Source organism: Dermacentor variabilis, chromosome 9 (assembly GCF_050947875.1).
Source record: "Dermacentor variabilis isolate Ectoservices chromosome 9, ASM5094787v1, whole genome shotgun sequence".
NCBI classification, from domain to species: Eukaryota; Metazoa; Arthropoda; class Arachnida; order Ixodida; family Ixodidae; genus Dermacentor; species Dermacentor variabilis.
In genome coordinates this window covers 5284436-5303882 of record NC_134576.1, presented here as the reverse complement: position 1 = coordinate 5303882, position 19447 = coordinate 5284436, and the positions used below count along the sequence as shown (strand labels likewise).

The 19447-nt window shown below is 42.4% G+C and overlaps 1 long non-coding RNA gene across 1 annotated transcript in view; it reads right to left on the bottom strand.

Moving 5' to 3' along the window:
- LOC142558594 (uncharacterized) overlaps positions 1 to 19447 on the bottom strand; it is a 75343-nt gene that overhangs the window by 21415 nt on the left and 34481 nt on the right. The window lies entirely within an intron of this gene.

Here is a 19447-nt window from a genome sequence, read left to right as displayed (position 1 = left end):
CTTACATAAATCCACATGTGGGCAAGGTCTTGCATGCATCTCACAATGGTCGACAAATTTGCTTTAATTAGCTTCACCACAACATAGCCATTTTGTGGGCTCAATTGTACAAAATGCAGTGCAGAGAAGCATATGTTCTAATATATATATATATATATATATATATATATATATATATATATATATATATATATATATATATATATACACCTACACGTGGGCAAAGGTCTTGTATGTATTTCTTAATGGTTGTTGACAGATTTGCTTTATCTTCACCACAATACAGACAAGTTATGTGGTGAGTTATACAAACTACATTGCTGTGAAGCATACCGAGATTGAAATGGGGCTCAGTTCAACTCTCACGGGGACAATAATAAGAGTCCCTAATTACACACGTGCGTACGCGTCGTCTCCGGCCACAGTATGAGCACTGAACCATCTAATATGTGTACCGACATGCATTCAGAGGTGTTTCTGGTGTGGTGTTTTAAGGCGTTGTTTCGCCCTCAGGATTTCTCTCTGTTCACGCCCTCTTTACACAACCACTCGCGAACAACAATAAAACCAACTAATAAACCCAGCTATTCGCTGCAATTAATAATTGATGTCTGCAAATCGGCTTTACAGCAGCATTAAGTATTATGCAGTGAAGCGCTATCAGAAAAAAATTTTTAACTCCGGTAAACACATTCCGCTTCATCATGTTTTTGCAATGTTCAGTGTCTCGCAGGAAGCCAGTATATATATGCAAATCAAGTTTTTACGATATGTTCTCAGCAGTTGCAGTGGCTGCGATGAACTTTTACACCAAAATCTATTGGCTTCATCGCATAAAATTTGTGCTGCAGTGAAAATGTATTCGACGTGTACTATACTTATCCGACTGCACTGGTACAATAAACCATCCACAGAATTAAGCCAATAGCTGTTTAGCTTGAGTTTCGTAGTTTTAGTGTCTTCGTGCGAGTGAGATGTTTCCAACTTTCTAGTTTTTTATCAGTGAGGTTCATTATTACGTTGTACTGCAATGAAGCTGCATGTCAGAAGTACATAGTCTTTACTCGTTGCGCAGTGACTAACAAATTAGTGGTTCTCGCCATGAACAGCTGTCCATATTCACAATGGTCACAGTGATCTCACAGTCCCTGCAAGTCAGTACTCATTCGGCTCATACTATGTGACTTTTGGTGTGCGCTACTAATCAGTGACTCAGTCTGTCTGCTGTTTGCAGTCGTCCATTAAAGCTGTATCCGCTAGCATTTAGAAACTTGGACAATGTTAGAAACTTGGACAATGTACAATGATTTACTTATTTTTATGTTTTATATTTACATTCTTGTTATTTTTTCCCTTCTTATTTCTAATGTAATACAAGGCGTTGTGCAGGTTAACGATGCGGTACTTGTAAATTTATTAAGATACCTCTGTTTTTTGAACACTCTAAACATGCATGGTTTTGAATCTGCCTTCGGTTATGTGTAAAAGGCAGGGACATCTTTCTGGTATAACATTCTTGGTTGGAACGAACGATGTATAAATATAGCTGATTTTGTAATAGCTTCACGATTTTTCTGCGCCGCAGTTCTTTGATAGCGCACTATCAATACATACAAAATACACTATAAAAATGTCTTTCCGCACTACACATTGCAATTTTTGATGGGGTGTTTGCACCTGTGAAATTCAGGAGCCGTTGTGTTGTGGCCGCCCAATTTACGTGTCCGACATTTGTGGCACGTTCGCTAGTATAGGAAACAAAGGTGGCAGTCAGGAACTGCTCTGCTTTCTTTTTACCCGATCATGTTGGTGTTCTGATGGTCTATCCTTTAGGTAGTCAGAGTTGTCAGTTGATAGTTCTTTATCTACTATCATCGAAAGCTTCATTGTTAGCCTTTGCGAAATATGAAATAGATTATCATATCTTGGTGGTGAAGCAGCGCACTGACAAGGACAAGGCGAAGACACCTAAGAATTTATGACACTAGCTGCAAGGTATGATGATTAATCACCAACTAGCCCAGCTTCCCACATTAATGAAATAGATTATTTACTTGTAGCATGAAACAATGACACAATAGAAATGTCAGCTTTTCATATGAAAGCATGCAGTGATTCATGCATGTGTGCTTTTTCAATCCAGCGAGTCCACTAAGGCAGCCTTCTCAGAATAACTTATTCTTATGTGAGAATAAACCAAAGTTATTGTTGAAATGTTCTTTCCCATACTCACTTGAATGACTGAGATGCCTTTGTACTTAACTAGAGATAGCTAGTTGGTCAGCACACTTGGTCAGGCAATGGCCTGGCCAACTAAAGTACCACTTCGCCAGAAATTAATGGTGGTTTTAAATTACACCTTATTGTGAAAGTAGAACACCACAAAATAAATTAAATGACTGACAGTCACTGAACAAGAGAATCTTCTGCCTGGAGTCAATGTTTGGACAAAGGGACTCGCCTTATTAACAACTGATTTCCGCATAGCTCATCGCTCGCAAGGGTCGAGGAGGATAAGCAGGTGCGTAAGAGTAAAATGAAGGCTATGGAAAGGGGAATTGGAAAACTTTGAAGGCAAGGATTAGTTTGCGATAGTAAAAGGGGTGTGCTAAGGGTTCTCCCAAGTGGGGTGACGAAAACAACCCACAGAAATTCAAATGAACCATTACATACAAGTAGGCGTCAACCTACTGTGGCAGCCTTTTAGGAAAACCTTGTAATTAAGGTAAGACTTGCACTGTCAACTCTGTGGACAGCTGAAAGTATATCGTAATCATTTCACGTAATGTCCTGGCCATGACTAAATATAATCTGGAGCTCCTACTGTTCCACTTGCCCTTTGTATTTACTATGATATAGTGTTACCTGAAAACACATCTTTCTTTATGGACAGCTTTTAAACTTACAAAGCCTTTGCTCACTTTAACATACTCGGGCTTCTTAAGCACGATGTCAATTTTATGGGCTTTTTGTCAATGGGTAACTGTTCTAAGACCTGTAGTGTACACAATTTATTTATCTTCCGATGGTGCTTACTTGTTCAACATCTCCCAATATTGCACATCATTTATTATTTAAGACAACAGCAGTTATAGTGGACTGCTGATTGACTGATGGAACTACCCACATAAAAATATTTCACTTTTAGTACTCTTAAGAGTTCAGCATTTGAATTGTTGAAACATTCAAATGTGGTCAAATACACTGGGTTACAATTATTGGATTGTGTCTGCATTAGAAAGAAAAGAATGAAACTGCTGCCATGTCATGTACGGAACACTTGGCTTATAAATTAGGTCATGAACTCAAACCCTAGCAGGAACATGGATTTCGTTTTTTCTACAATGTTTTTTTTTTGTAGGATCATTTCTGATCACTAACTCAGCCACGGTAGCACCTATTAGTGGCTCTCTGATGGCGAAAGTAATATGTGGTACGTTATATTTTAAGCTTGTTTCTTTAATATATGCACTTGAAGTTACTTGACTTATGGTTGTGCAGCTTTGCTAAGGTTCACTTCTTTATATATTGGATACGCATTTAACGGGTTCATGGCAACTCTATTTTCATTAATCACTCTGTTGTGGCAATCTAAATGTACCAACAACCATCATCTTGCACTCATTCCTCTCCTTCCAAGTTGAAAAAGAAACACAACAGAAAGAACCATGGTCACTAATAAAAATGTTTTGCCTTTAGTGTCCATAAGACTAAACCTGTATTCCATACATATTAATACAACTAGGACGACATTACAGCATGGAGCCCCTCTGGTTGCTTGAAAGTTCCGAGATTCGTGCAGCTCTAATTAATATCAATATAAGTGACCTTTCCTCTGTATATGTTCCAAGTAGTACTTAATGAACTGGATTGTGGAAATAGGCCGAATGCTGATGCTATTAAGCTAATTTGTCAAAAGACTATTGTCAAATTTGCTACCTGATTTGTGTGAAGCCTGTCTGCAGCTCCTTTTTATAAATATAGGTGTATAAATAAGGGTAATATTATAAACCTGATGTAAGTAGTCATTGTGGAGAGAATCTGGTTCATATTTTAATGTTTGGAACAGGAGCCAGAAATACCACCGATTTCACCTGCCATTGTTAATGATGTGTGGCATGTCCTACATACATTATTCTTAATCTGCTAGTGAGCCCCCCCCCCTTTAAATCATCTTCTTTAAGTCATTGTCCAAACAGAAAGAGCATGTAGGTGGCTATGTTAAGACTTGTTCTTCATTATTGCCTTTCTCTGAAAGCCATGACCCAAGGTCTTAACAGTATTCCTTAGTCTAAGCAATGCAACTTTGTGTCGTGAAGCTTAATATTAAAGAGAACTGGTCTGCCAAAGCCATTTTCATAGTAGCCTAATAATTTACCTGCAGTTTCTTTGCAAAAGCCACCCAACATTTTTCACCGCATGCCTTGCATTCTTAGACTTTTGTCCTTGTTGTCTAGTTTTGGAATCGCTGATGTACATCATTTCAGGCGTGCTTTCTAGCAAGATTGGTAGACTTAGCTTTCTGTCAATTGTACAAGCAATACTTGCCAGGTGTGCAGCTTGTGTTCCCCTACTCGATTCTGAAATGAAATACTTGTACACATTGTGGTATGTTTAACAGTTTCCGTGCTTTCGGCGAGCTAGGTTCGTCCGTGGCTTTTTGCTAAAAATGGCCAAAGACAAGCTCAGCTCATAAGCAGTGCTTCACATTCTCTAGCAATGCCACGGACAAGCCAAGATGTCTCAATGCTTAGTCAGGCTTTTGATCGAAGGCAATGCATAATCCATGGGACAGCGCAAGAAGCAAATTTATTCTTTCTGAGCAGGTAAAAGCACGTTGCCAACTCAGGTTTTAAAAATACATTAGCCACTTCTGGTCAAAATCAAATGAATTGTGGGGTTTTACATGCCAAAACCATGATATGATTATGAGGCACACCGTAGTGGGGGATTCCGCATTAATTCTGACCATCTGGGTTTCCTTAATGTGCGCCAAATGCACAATACATGGGTGTCTTTTCATTTCGCCTCGATCGGGGTATCAGTGCGACATGTAAGGGGATAAAAAAGCTCTTGGTAGTACATACTGCAAGGGTGTGCTTAACTGGGCTGGTTAGTGCATGTTTATAATTAAATTTAACAGTGCTGAAGATGGGTGGAAAGAAGACGACAGACAGCATTAGAGGGGTGAAGCCTCAAAACGCCGTAAATAATTTAATGTAGTAGCTTCTTTACAGCTACTTTTGTTTGCAGGAAGATACTATGCCCTGATGTCACGACGCAGTATATGGTCATGTGGGAGCAGGACATTGCGATGTTACGACACTCGCTCTAGCTCATTCAGTCGTCCGCTATGCTGCTACATTGACCGTCACAATTAGCAGCGCACAAGTCGACCGAGCTAGCCGAAGGTCTCAAGAGAGCGTCAAAACGTCGCAATGTCCTTCTCCCACATGACCGCATACTGTGTTGTGATGTCACCACACAGAAAACAAAGTAAAAGCACTGCTTTTAGAAAACAAAACCGAAACCGGCTCTAGAAAAGCTATTATACTAAATCCGCCACTCCACTCCACACTCCACACGCCACTCCAAGGCTTGTTATTATATTTTTAGAGCTCTAAGGCCTTAATTTAACGAGAAAAAAAAAGGAATAATTGAAGATATCATGTCCGTACCTCGTCAAATGGAACTTTGCAGACGATATTCGGCCTAAAGTGTATTGGGTGCTTTGAATAAGCATTTGTGGTCTGAGGATATGTTGTAAATGCCAAAGGAAAGTCGAAAGGGGATAGCCCCCGGGCATAGTTTTGTTGGTAAAGTACTTTATTTGAAAAACCTGAAGGAGCTAAGTAACATTTTCTTGGTGCAAATATTGGCTTGCATAGCTGTAACTGGCACAAGAATTGTTGAAGCTTGAAGCAGCATCGACTCTGTCATGAGCACTCAAGCAGCGGGCATTCCTTCTCTGGACAAAGACCTAGAGTGAGGGGGCAGGGTAGAACTGAAAAATATTGCCGTCCATTATGCATGCAAGGACATACTTTATGTTATGCACAACATACGGTATCTGTCAACAGTAAACTTGCGCACAGTCATAAAATACAGATATGCCTGCTCGTGGATAGACATACATGGCTGCCTTATATATGACATTTAGCATGACAGCCATCTGGCTTTGCCGAGGTATGCAGTAGTGCAACAGCCATGCAAGTGTTGGCAAACTGCATGGCAAGATCTATGCAAATTAAAGGGCAGGCTATTGCTTCATGTCAAGATAATTTGATTCAGTACAATACCAGTGCAATTTATATGTCGGTATATCTTCCCAAAATAGACCCTAATTACACATTGCACTTCTGCCCACGTTAACTCTCACACTACTGCACACAAATGTTCTTTTCTTTCCCATTGCCGAACTCCTATTTTGGTCACCACTATAGCAGTTTGACTAATTAATAACCTTTCTACTAAGCGAAAACTGCACACATTTAGCTTATCCGAGCCACACATCCCAATTTGCTCACAAGGAACAAATTTTATTCCATCTATTTCAGGCTTTCAGGTTGAGTTTGCAGTTATGCAATTTTGGAGGTGTTTATAATGTTTTATGTAATCTTACAGTGGGGCAGTGTTATTTTAATATTGTGTTCAAAAGGAAATCCTTTTTTAAAACATAAAGCATTATTTTCACTCTTTTCTTGCATTCGGGTGCTTGAGTTGTTTCCCGCAATTTTTCTTCATTCGAGTGCGTGACTTGTCTTTCCAAGCTGCCAAGTGCCTTCGCTTCACCCTTGTGCTCTTCTTGATGCCTTCAGTATGATGCCTGGCCGTTTGATCACACACGAAAGTGCAAAAACTCTCCTTTGACTTATCGTTCTGGTTCTGATCTTAACTGCCACACCTTATCTCAAAAAATCCTTGTCTCGTTTTTCTGCAAGCTTCACCCCCCCCTCCTGCTTTGTTTTGCGTTTTTGTCTTTAGGACAAACGTTTAACATTTCTTTAGCAGTGCTGCCAGATGGATTATCAGCCCCAGTTAAAGGGAAGCTGTCGCAGTCATCAGGGCAGACACAGCACCCATTGACCGACACAGTATAGCAGACCTGCTGACGGAGAACAGAATGGCTTTTGTGGCACAAATTCAGATTCGCTTCTGAGTTTCTGTGCTTTTATAGCTATGACTGTTGCTTTTGCAACGCATCTATTTGCTGTGAGAATATTGCTACTCAAGTAGTGTTAAATTCTTGCGGCATTCTTTAGACCGAGTTACTTAGCTTCATCAATGGGCATCCTCTAGTCATGTGAACAAACCCAGCTCTATGGCCTGCTTATTAAAATCCCTGTTGGCATAGCGGATGTGTAACATGCTTTCTTGTCTAATTTGGTCAATCGGACCTCGAGCTTCACTTTACTGCAGCAAATGTCCAATTCAAAGTACTCGCACGCCTCTACGTCACTCTTGTTGAAAGCAAACTAAGTTGAACTTAACAACTATTTGTGACATAGATGTAAGTATTCTATCACTTTTCTTTGATGTCAGTGTGCAAGAATATTCCCATAATTCTCAGCCACTCAATGTCCCGTATTTCAGTCTTTTAGGTCCCTAGGGCACTTGTGAGTGCACAGACAAGGATGCTACATAATTGTTTGTAAACATCAGTGATCCTTGCAGTTCCTGCCATCTTTAATACTGCCATGGTGGTACTGGATGCTTCAATGGCAAAGCTTCCAAATTTCAGATGGGATGACCTCAGCGTTCCAGCCTTGCAAACCTTGGAGTGCCCATCACGATGAAGGCGCAGAATAGTGGCAGGCACACAGCTGGTGGTTTCAAGGGCTAGGCCTGCATGATCAGCCTTCCGATGAGACTTGCTATCCCAGCCTTGTGAGCTATGGAGCAGTCATCGTTGTGGTGGCAAGATAAGTCTGCACTCTATGTGCCGTTCACTTCAAGGGCTAGGCCTTCAAAATGGATGTCACTGAAGAAATTTATCGTCCCAGCCTTGCAAGCTTTGCAGTTGTCATTGCAGTTCTCCTTCGCATCGATAGGCAGGTCATCGGCTGCTCCAAGGGCTGGGCTGACAGGTTGTGTCATTCACCTCCGGGGGCATCCTGGCTTTGTGAACTTTAGGCCATTGTGCTGAAGGGCAAGGTCAGACAGGAGCTAAAGCAAGCAGAAGGTGCTCCCGCCTCACAAACCTACAGATGATGCCTGCAGCCACAGTACGAGTCCTGGGTATCATGGCACAAAATGTAAAGAACCGAGACAGATGCCACGGCTACGCCAATCTTGCTCCTTTAATGGAACTCTAATGTGAACGATCATGATAGAAAAGTGATGCTATCTTCCTTTTCTGTTTGCAATAGGTACGAGGGCATTCAAGGCAAGAAAACAGGAAAATTAAAGGACCTATTTGTACGTGTTAAGTAAGGGACTAATCACTGCGGACCACGAAGCCCCGGGTGACAAAAATGAAGGGAATAGCTGGAACATGGAGGAAAGCCACGTAGGAAGGTTACCCCGTGGATTGTGCTGAAGACATGCAGTCAAGACTTCACTGGACCAGGGCAACCACTCAAAGCCTGGCCAATACATCGCTACAGGAATACGGTTTGTAACTTCACCAGGCCACAGAATTTAAACACAAGGCCTGTGAGCTCCCGCTTCTGTGACCAGAACACAAGCTCTCCATATGGTCCCCGCTTCTTTGGCCAAGTGTGGACATTATGTTCGAGATGTCTTGGACCCTTCAGTCAAGCCTGTAGTTGCTGGGGTGAGTGCAAGGCTGCTTCCCTCTTCTCACCTTGCAGCAACAGTGAAATGTTTTTATTGGCTGAACAATAGTTTCTTCATTTGCTTTGTGCCACTGCTTTATTTGTTGTAGTCTGCTGTTCACGTCAAAATACCATCTTACTCTTAGCTTCTAACTTAAATCTTTACGATTTACTTCCCCTTCCACGCGTGCATTAAACTTTTGCTGCATGTACGCGATGGCTTTATTTTCTTTTGGGTACTATGAGGTTTCGGGCAAGTCACCAATTTCAAATATAAAGAACCGCCATGATATCTACTGGTTATTGGTAGCCATGTGGAAAGCAGGCAAACGCAGTGAATATGTAATGGCTAAAAAATCATTCCACATAGATGGTCTGTTGAGATTTGTAGGCCTGCCAAACTTATAAGAACACGACAGTGCAAGCCAGAAAGTACATAAATTTAGAAAAATATACATTAGTTTATTCATTATGTTGTTCATTATTTATTCATTATTCATTATGTTTTATTCATTATTCATTATGGTTATTCATTATGTTGACTGTTTTTTAAATAAAGACTCGCAGATTTTATTCCGTAATGATGATGTGAACAGCCATGCAGCTCAATATAGTAGCAGTCGCAATGGGTTTGTTCTGCAGACATGCAGAAATGTATATGAAGTTTATTAATGGAATAAATTCATGTAACATCTGACGAGAACTCAGTTGCCGTATATATGCAGCCGTGCAGGTAGGTCTACATAATCAATGAGCGCAAAAAAAATTGGGACGTAAAATTGTTCAGTTGCTTGTTTTATTTGAAATTGATTTTGCCCAAACTACACACAAATGAACAATCATCACACATTATGTTTGTCTCGATATGACAAACATAAATGAGGGGGGAAATGGCAAAACGAGGAGGAGAACAAAGCCAGAAAGATTGAGGTTGGTTCGAAACCTGACAGCAGCTTCAAAGCACTGCCAAAAGGTTGGCCCAGGATGCTAGAAAATATATGTATGTTGGGAAGAGTTCGAGGGGATTGTGGTCAGCTCCATGCTTGATCCATAGTACTGTCTGCAATGCATGTCAATAATTGGCTTCCTGAAAGTTGTTTCCTATGTAAGCATGGCTGTGTGTTTCAGCTCAAGAACGGAAGTTATAGTTCCTGCTTCTGTGCCTGAATTGACAGATGAGCACGCTTAATAAATCAGGACGTGTCAATAGTGTACTGAGTAGGCGTATGTTAGCAGGCTAGGATTTTCTTTGGCACCAGTTATATTTCACATCATTTTACCTGTTGCACAATGTAGACCAATGAAGGCCCAAGCACAAGAGGGAAGATGAAAAAGTGAATGCATACATAACTTTCTTTAATGACAAAATGAATGTTTTCTGCATCGATGTCATAATACATACCTGCCAACTTTTACAGTTTTATCACAAAATGTCAGATTTCTAGAGGTTGCTTATAATTCTTCTATTGACACAAATAATTATAATGTGGACATTTCTTAGGCACTTCATCATCTGCACATGATCATCATCAGATCGTGTTCTTCATCTTCATCCCTTGAGGGGACCCATCTTAATGTTGATCGGCGCCTTCAGAGTGATCGGTCCACCATGTCTTCGGGGCGTACTAAAGGTCATGCTAAATGCTACGTCACAATAACATTTTTTTTTCATTTGCATCCTAGTAAAGGCAAAAATTGATCTTAACGGAATGCAAATATTATCAGTGGGCAATTTTCAGAGACAGACTACTCAGACCCACTCAGTTATTCAGATTTACTGGCAGCAGTGCCACAATAAAATGGCAGATAATATTTTGGCTGACGTTACATGAATATTTTGCGAATAAATATCACAAACATTTGTTTTTCTATGACGCAGATTATGCTTGCTGCGAATATAGAGCAGCATGCCTTTTCATAGCGCCTCTACAGAATGAATTCATGTAAGGTTCCCAGAAGTGTTGCATCAGTCAGTTTCCTAAAGGATAGCTGCAAATCTAAAAACTGGAGTTTACCGTCCCTAGATAGCTCATGTGTGAAAGTTAAACCTTTGCCATTGTCATTGAACAGAGTTAAAATATCAGCTACCGTCACGGAGCATTCGTTGTTAGTCTGTTTTATCACAACAAGAAAATCGTCAACATATCTAAAAATTTGAACCGAGTCATTGTTTAAGGCACTCTTAAGAGCGCGGTCGACAAACGATAAAAAAATATTACAAAGAGCAGGCGCCACACATGAACCAATACACACGCCATTTTTCTGGATAAAAAGGTTATTTTCGAACTGGATAAAAGTTGCACTTAAATAGAATTCAAGAAGGAACATGAAACTTTCCGAAGACAACCCGGTCGCATTGCGAAAATCTACCTCGCCACTTTCTTCGATGCACGTCATCACACTGCGAAATACTACTATTCGATACCGCATGATGAGCCATTTCGCAGTGTGATGACGTGCATCGAAGAAAGTGGCGAGGTAGATTTTCGCAATGCGACCGGGTTGTCTTCGAAAAGTTTCATGTCCCTTCTTGAATTTTATTTAAGTGCAACTTTTATCCAGTTCGAAAATAACCTTTTTATTCAGAAAAATGGTGTGTGTATTGGTTCATGTGTGGCGCCTGCTCTTTGTAATATTTTTTTATCGTTTGTCGACCGCGCTCTTAAGAGTGCCTTAAACAATGGCTCGGTTCAAATTTTTAGATATGTTGACGATTTTCTTGTTGTGATAAAACAGACTAACAACGAATGCTCCGTGGCGTTAGCTGATATTTTAACTCTGTTCAATGACAATGGCAAAGGTTTAAATTTTACACATGAGCTATCTAGGGACGGTAAACTCCAGTTTTTAGATTTGCAGCTATCCTTACAAACAGGCCACGCCTGTTGGATGTACTCGCCACGTGCACGTAAGGAACTTTTACCTTACGCGTCTGCGCACTCAAAGACTGTGAAACGCGCCATTGCTTTGATGTGTTTAGAATCTTCCTCAAAGAAATCTTGTCATCACTCTGCGAACATGAGTTTCATTGCACAGTTAAATAGGCTGCAGGCTGCTGGTTACCCAAGTGTGGTGGTGACGTCAGTCTCGGAGGTATTGCTTCAACAATTGAAAGGGAAGCGGCACAAAAGTAACTGCATCACACAAAAGAAGAGGCCTGAAGTTGTGCCGTATTGCCACAGAGTGGCTCACAATCTGAAGAATGTCGCCACTAGATACGAAATTCCGGTAGTGTTTTCCGCTCCTCAGAAACTGTCAATGTTGTGCAGCCGTATTTCTAAAACAAGTGAAAAAACCTGATTGTGAAAAGAACCACGTGAAGTTTGTAGATTGCAGCGTCGGTGTGGTTTATAAGATTCCCTTGTCATGTGGCAAAGTGTATGTAGGGCAGTCAGGCCGCTGTGTTAACGAGCGCCTTACAGAACATGAGCGATCCATACCAACAGGCACAGGTTCGCATTTGGCTCAGCATTGTAAAACATGCAAGTGCAAACCCATGTTTCGTGATACCACGATTTTGAAGAAGAGCCGTGACACCACCACCCGAGAGTTATCGGAAGCATTTTTCATTCAGTCATTGGGGTCACAGTGCATTAGTGTGCCTTCCTTAACCTTGTACAGCGCTGAATTTGGTTTTTTGGATTATGTCGCATGAGTGCGCTCTTGGGATCGGATGTTGGTGGCTCCACCGCATGGTGCTCACTGCGCATGTTCCTCTGGTTTGAGCGGTCTATAAAGGAGTGACGCAATAAAATGATGTCAGTTGAGAGTAGCGCCTTGTCCTGTCGTCTTTCTTGTGTCTGTCTTTTTGCGCTAAACAAAGTATTCCTACTTAAGTACATAGCGGTACAGACTGTCTACATTGTGTTCTAAAGGAACCGAATATGAAGTTTCGGGAATTTTTTACTAGGCAACGCGGCCCAAATGCAAAAATATACTTTGGAATCCCTGACGTCACACTGACACAGCTGCGTCGGGGTTTCGGCGCGAATTTCAAATACTGATACTTCGAACTTCATTTTCATTTTGGTTATTAGGGCCTCACATGTGTGCGGCCCTAATAACCAAACTATTGTTTTAAAATGACTGCCTGCAGGATTCTAAAACAGTGCTTTATTAGTCTAAACTGATTTATTGTTTCGCTTTAGTTCCCCTTTAATGATACGTGCGTGCACCCTCCATCTCCTGTCAGTAAAAGCACCAATACACCTATTAATTGTACTAGCAGGCCATCAGAGCTACTTTGGACATGGCTGTGGCAATGTGAGCTCTTATTTCAACCACCTTGCAAGGATGTAGCTAATATTCTACAAATAATAAACACTTAAAAAACATGAACACTATAAACTTTAGCTTGATAAACAAAACGTTACTTTCTTACAGCTAGGGCCGCACTTTTCACCCCAGAACATGGGTCTTAAATCTCCACAGAAACAGCTTTGAATGGCCGCCAGTAGAGTTATTACATGTGTCGGTATTTTTAGTATGACAGGGGACAGTAGGTGCGCACATGTGTAATTAAGGAACACGCATGTCCTGTGACCACGGCTGTATTACGAAAAAACTGACTTTAGGAAACTAAATTATGCAACATTTTTAGACCTTTGCCCAAAGCCAACCAAATTTCTTGCGCGAGAACAATTCTCAGAATTTCTTACTATATTCCAGTGTTTTCTGTCTGCAACGGTAGTACTTTTTGCATATAAAGTTGAAGAGTGTGTAATACAAATGGTTTGTTTGTGTGTAAATTGTCTATTAGGGTAGCTTAAGCGCCAAGTAGAGCACAAAAGCTAGATGACATACAACACAGAAAAGCTGAAATTTGGCCTAGACAGCGCAAGATAGCACGAATTTTAGTTCTTGTATAAATGTATTTTGACCACGAGTTGAAAAACCCTGTTCATTTAATGATGAAGATAAAAGCTATAAGGAAAAGTACACAAATTCTTAAGGAATGAAAATGCACAGGGTAGGCTCATCAGAAAGTATAAGCTTTGCCTTTTAGTGAGAGTTTCTCAGAAATTTAAATGTGGTTTGTATTGAGAGCTAATTTTGAATGCTGATAATTCTAAAAATTCTATCACATTGAAGTCATTTAATAAGGATCTAGCTTCTTCGCTTTTTCCTCCAAGTTTGGCATCGGCATCTAACCAAGTAGACGTAGCAGGATACAGCTGTACAATGGACAGGGAAAACGTAAACATTTACAGGACAAAGGACTCCTGCCAGATAGATTTAGCGGAAGGGCTCTGCACTTGCGCAATTGGTGTATTTCACATTAATAGCTCATGCGATTCAGAGATGCTCAAACAGTAAACATGTTTAATACCTCATAGAGGCATGACTGTCACCTCTATCGCAGGCGAAAAAGACGAGCTCACATGCAGGTAGCGCGAGAATAGATCACGCTAGCACACTTGACCAAAGCGGCCGCGGTGTCAGTTTGCCCCGAGATCCCGTGGCACCATGGCTGGCTGGCTTAAACAAACAGTGGCTACGGCGGCTACCTCTTCGCTCCGCCTCCCACAAATTGATGACACGGATGACCGAGCTCAGCCTTCCCACAACTTGGTGACCAGGACGACCGAGTCCTGCCATGCCTGCATCAGCGCACCAACTTTACCAAGGCGAGTAGTGACGTGGCCTCGCACGGTTTGGCAGACGTCCTGCGATTGTAGGGTGCACGGGATTTCTACATTGACATGCTGGACATCTGGTTCATCCCGCTAAAGAACCATTTCCTTCTCAACAAGGTTCCAGGCTCCGGCTCTCAGCCCATACTCTGACTTGTACAAGTATTCGTGGGCAGCCGTCCTTGCTCACTATGTCACCTCGAGCGCTCACTCTCCTCCAGCTGGTGCTCCATCACAACAGCTCTCGCCATCTATCGTGTCATTCTGCATCTGGTCGTCCCATATCACCTGCGTCCACCCGTGCCGGTCGTCTGCATGCGCCGACCCCAGCATCAAACCTCTACTTGGTCCGTGAGCTTCCTCCCCAGCTCAAAGGCAGCTGGTCGACGATTCTTTCCAAGAAATACACTGGGCTAAACGCAAGCGCTTTCGGCTACTCTACAGCTCGTCGCTCTCCTTCCTTAGACGTTCCCACAAGCTGCCCGCTTTCCACTCGGGGCAACTCACTCCTCGCCAATTCAGAGGGTCAGCCACCGACTCCACAAGGCGCAAATTTCACTCTCGCTGGCACGGCGTTGCCACAAGCACAACCTTCGTGATGCATTGAGTGACCACTGCAACCCTGATGCTATCGGCATTCAAGATTCCACTGCAAGCAGCAGCAGGCAAGCTTTCCGATGTTGTGCTCGCACCTTCCGCGGATGCATGGCCTACCGAAGTTTTGCAGGAGCAACTCTGCCATCCGCAGCTCGAGAATCACTTCTACGTCAACAACATGAGTTACCAGCCCTTGCGCTATCTCCACGCAAGTCCCGAGCTGCCAGACGGTCTACTTTTGGACCGTCGACTTCTACAGGCATGGTCATCTACAAGTGCCTGTGGCAGGTTGCGATTTTTCACTCTGGTATCATTATGGCTGCGCCTCACACACAACCTATGCTGCCGGTGTTGCCTGGTATGTCTCTCTCAGATTGCGTGAACCCGACACTACCAATGACGACACCTTCTGCACACTTTACCTGGGCTTTACCATTGGACTTTATTTCAATTGCACTTCGCACTAGGAGATGGGCTCTGTAGCCGCGCGACTATCGCCTCCAACACAGGCAAAGAAGATGGGCTCACGCACAGGCAGAGCAAGAATAGAACATGCTAGTGCACGCGACCTGAACGGCTGCTCCCAAGATCCCGTGACACCATGGCTGGCTGGCTTGAACAAGCCGTGGCTACCTCTTCATGCCGCTTCCCATGAATTGGTGACCAAGACGACCGAACCTAGCCTTCCCACAACTTCTTTGTACATACATCTCTGCTCACAGTGCTTCTGTCGCAAGTCAGAAAAGATTGCCTTAGCCTGCAAGTCACTATTGCATTCATGTAATTAACCATGATGACTTGTTAATTTGCATTCCAGCAGAAGGGTTAAACATTTACACAAGTCGGAAATCAAAATGGAGCGAATCCCATGCATTATGGGAACCAATGTTATGGTAACATTTTGCTGGTAACCCAACATTGTTATGATTAACGTGAAGTGTTGCTAGGTGGACCGACAGGTTTGTGTAAAATGAACTATGTGTGTAACGAAAGGAAAAAGACGTTAGTGACTATGATTGTGTGACACTGACGGCATGATTTCTACTCCGGCCATTTGAAGTCAGCTTACAACATGCAGACTGTTGCATTCTACATGTGTACTGGACGAGCATACGAAAGAGAAGCATGGATTGTGAAGTTATCAGTGATTAGGTGTTATACAATCGTACGTACCTATGGCTATGTCATGTGATGAATGCTAAAACAACGATGGCTTCATAGGTTTCTCAGCCAAAAGCAGTTTTGTAGAAACCCATAAGGGATTTCTTTGAAAAAAAAAGTTTTATAGCTGAAAAAAATTTTCTCCAGGTCCTGGGATCGAACCCAGGACATTGTGCTAAAGTCAGGTTGATGAGAATTTTCCTTTTCGTGAACCGTCCTTGATTTTGCGGGCTTCCACAGAACTGATGTGCCATTAATTGGGCTTAGGAGCAGGCAAATGGTCTACGGCCCTAACTTTGACCGCCTAAATGCCATGGGGTAGCATACAAGAGTTTATTGGCTACTAGCCTGCTTCTAAGGTCACATGCAATTAAAATGAATTATATTAACTAACACATGCAGGATCGTTCTAATAACGCATGCCACCATGAACTCATGCACTGCCCAAGATCATAACATGCGGAAAGCACAGTTCACATTAGTAGGCCTTGCAAAGCGTGCCAAGATGCACACCATGAAATTTATTTGAATTGTTTGAGTGCTTCCTAATATGGTCATTTAATGGGACACTAAAGGCAAATACTAAGTAGATGTGGCCTATTAAAGTAGCATTCCATAAACCTCACAGTGCTTGTTTCGTGCCAAGAAAAGACTTAGTTTACGAGAAAATTGTGTCTGAAGGGTTCGCATACCTAGAGAGCAATTCAAATCGCCTGCTCCTGAGGACGGAGTGGTGACGTTGCGCCATCACTGCCCTTTACTGCCATCGGCGTGTAAAACTGTGCCTTACAGAAGGTGCTACAGTTTTCTGTGCAAAATGCGTAAGCGCGACTATGGAGCAACCGAGCCAAGACAGAACGTTGGACTCGCCGCTGCAACTGCTCTTGATCAAGTAGCATGGACTGTTCGGGAATCCCGCAACATCACATAAACATAGAATTTTCTGTAACTTGCAGTTTGTGTGAGTTTCGCGAGCCAGAAAAGCTAGCTCAGCACTATGTGATAACGAAACTCCTAACACGTGTAAGCGTGGGCGATGCTTTCAAGGGTAACCTGAATGGGTTCTTTTTTCTAAAAATCAAATAGAACTAGACGAGTAGCATGTTCTTTCATTTTATAATGCAATGAAGCAATCTTTTTATTACTAGTAGATAAATCCTAGCGACAGAACTTTAATGAGGAGTACCTTCATCATCGGGCTGGTACTTGAATGTGCTGGGGCAGCCTCTAATTGTGTCCTGCAGCTACTTCCGTTTATCAATTACTGAAGCTCTGTTCGCAATAACAGTGATGCCTTCAAGGTTCTCGAGCACTAATCTATTACTTTAGCTTGATTTAATAATTGCCTTTAGTGTCCCTTTAGACACTAGTCCCTCTGACCTGCATAGGACTTGCCACAGCAGAGAGGCGCTGATAACCCCCACAGCACAACACACAAAGTGCTTGGCATGGTTCTTCATACATCCTTGTTTCTCAGTACTCGTGTTACAAAGACACAATTGGGCTGATCACTTCGGTGTGGGAGAAACCACTGGGGCACCATATCTACCAGCCAAGTTTTTCAATTTTGGCTAATTCTGAGCACATATGGCACGAAGTCATATCTAGTGATATCTGTTCTTTTTATGTCCGATGGTGTGTCCTAGTGAGGAACACTTCACCTTTCAAAGAACAGATTTGGTAATAGCATATACAACAAATTGAGTGAAGCTGGATTTCAAATGCCTGTTCGTTTGATGAAATCGCATCAACAGGCCACTTGCCCGAATTGGGCAAATGGCCAATACACCATAATACCCTATCTTAGGGCATCAAGGGGCAGCTGAAGTCAGAGCCCTCGAACAGTTGCCTGTTGATGTATTTCATGATGCCTGCAGTTAAGACGTCTGCTGCTGTGGCTGTGAGTGGTAGTGGCTTATGCCAAGGGAATGGGAGGGTGAGTGCCACATTAGCCGAATTGGTAAGCCACCACATGCCTAATGAAAGTGGTGTGGATTCAGCTTCTACCAATAGCAAACTATCTTTTCATCCAGTTTCGTTTCCCTTTTCCATGCTATTTATAAATTCCAGAAATGCACAATTAATTTACCCTATGCTTTCTCCAAGTTCATTACCTATTTTCATCATCCGTTCGAACAATTATGGCTCAGCTCGATATAGGCTACTTCAGCTTGGAAGATAAGAACGTCCGAGGAGGCCAAAGGAAGTGACTTGGTCGGCAATTATGGATACTGTTCAGAATCCCTTTTAAAAACATAGAAGGTTTTCAGCTAAACACATAGCAAAGACAGTCGATTTGTCATAAAGGTGCTTAGAGTAAATACTCACTAGTGCACTAATCATGAAAGTTTTAGCTAAGTGTGCCCCAATTGCTGACAAGAAATGCGGAAATAAGGTTACTTGTCAATCTAGTATATGCTCCTGACAGTGCAGCTTGCCGGCGAGCGCCGCAAGACCCGTCACAGCAGAAGCGCAACTAGGGGACAGATGGGGGAATAGGCACCCTGCAAGACTGCAGTTTGCGGCGTTGAAGCTGGTCGGCACACAGCATGGTATTGGCGTGTTCAATAAAAGCATGAATCTTTTTAAAAGGTGGGAGCTGACGCATACACTTTCGATTCCGCGTTGTGGTACTTGTCAAGTCGTCAGGCCTCACATCACCGACAACTGCGCTTTCCGTGCTTGTATGTTGACATTTTTAACAGCATTGCCGGACATTTGTGTCATTCTTCTGCCTGTCCGCGTAGAGGCTTGGTTAAGATGTCCTCTTTGCCACATTATGGCAAGACAATTGTTTAATAAAGCAAGATTAACATAAAATACATGTTTTCTTTTGATTGTTGCTCCGGGTGATCTAGTGCCTCACTTGATTCCCCCCCCCCCTCCCCTATGCTTCATAGGCTTCATCGCCTCTCTTGTTTCATCCTGACGGCCAGACCAGGCTCTAGTTACTTCAGCGTCCAGTGAAGGTATGCGCCTGGGGGTGCTATTTACATGGAGCAGCAGTGTCTGCCTAACCGGACCCTTTAATTTGATTTGCAACTAGAGACAACTTTTACATTTAAAATAGTGTGAAGCTTGTCACCGACTTGTGATAGCACTGCAATGCATACTAATAATGCGGCAAAGGTTGACCATGAGGCAGCCCTATTACAAAAATCTGGACTTATATCTACCTTAACGCGCCCCTAAATCAATTTTCCATTTCGCTTTCCTCAATGGCACCTGGACTATCTTGGACTATCTAGTGACGTAGATGCGCTTGTGGCATGTTTTGAA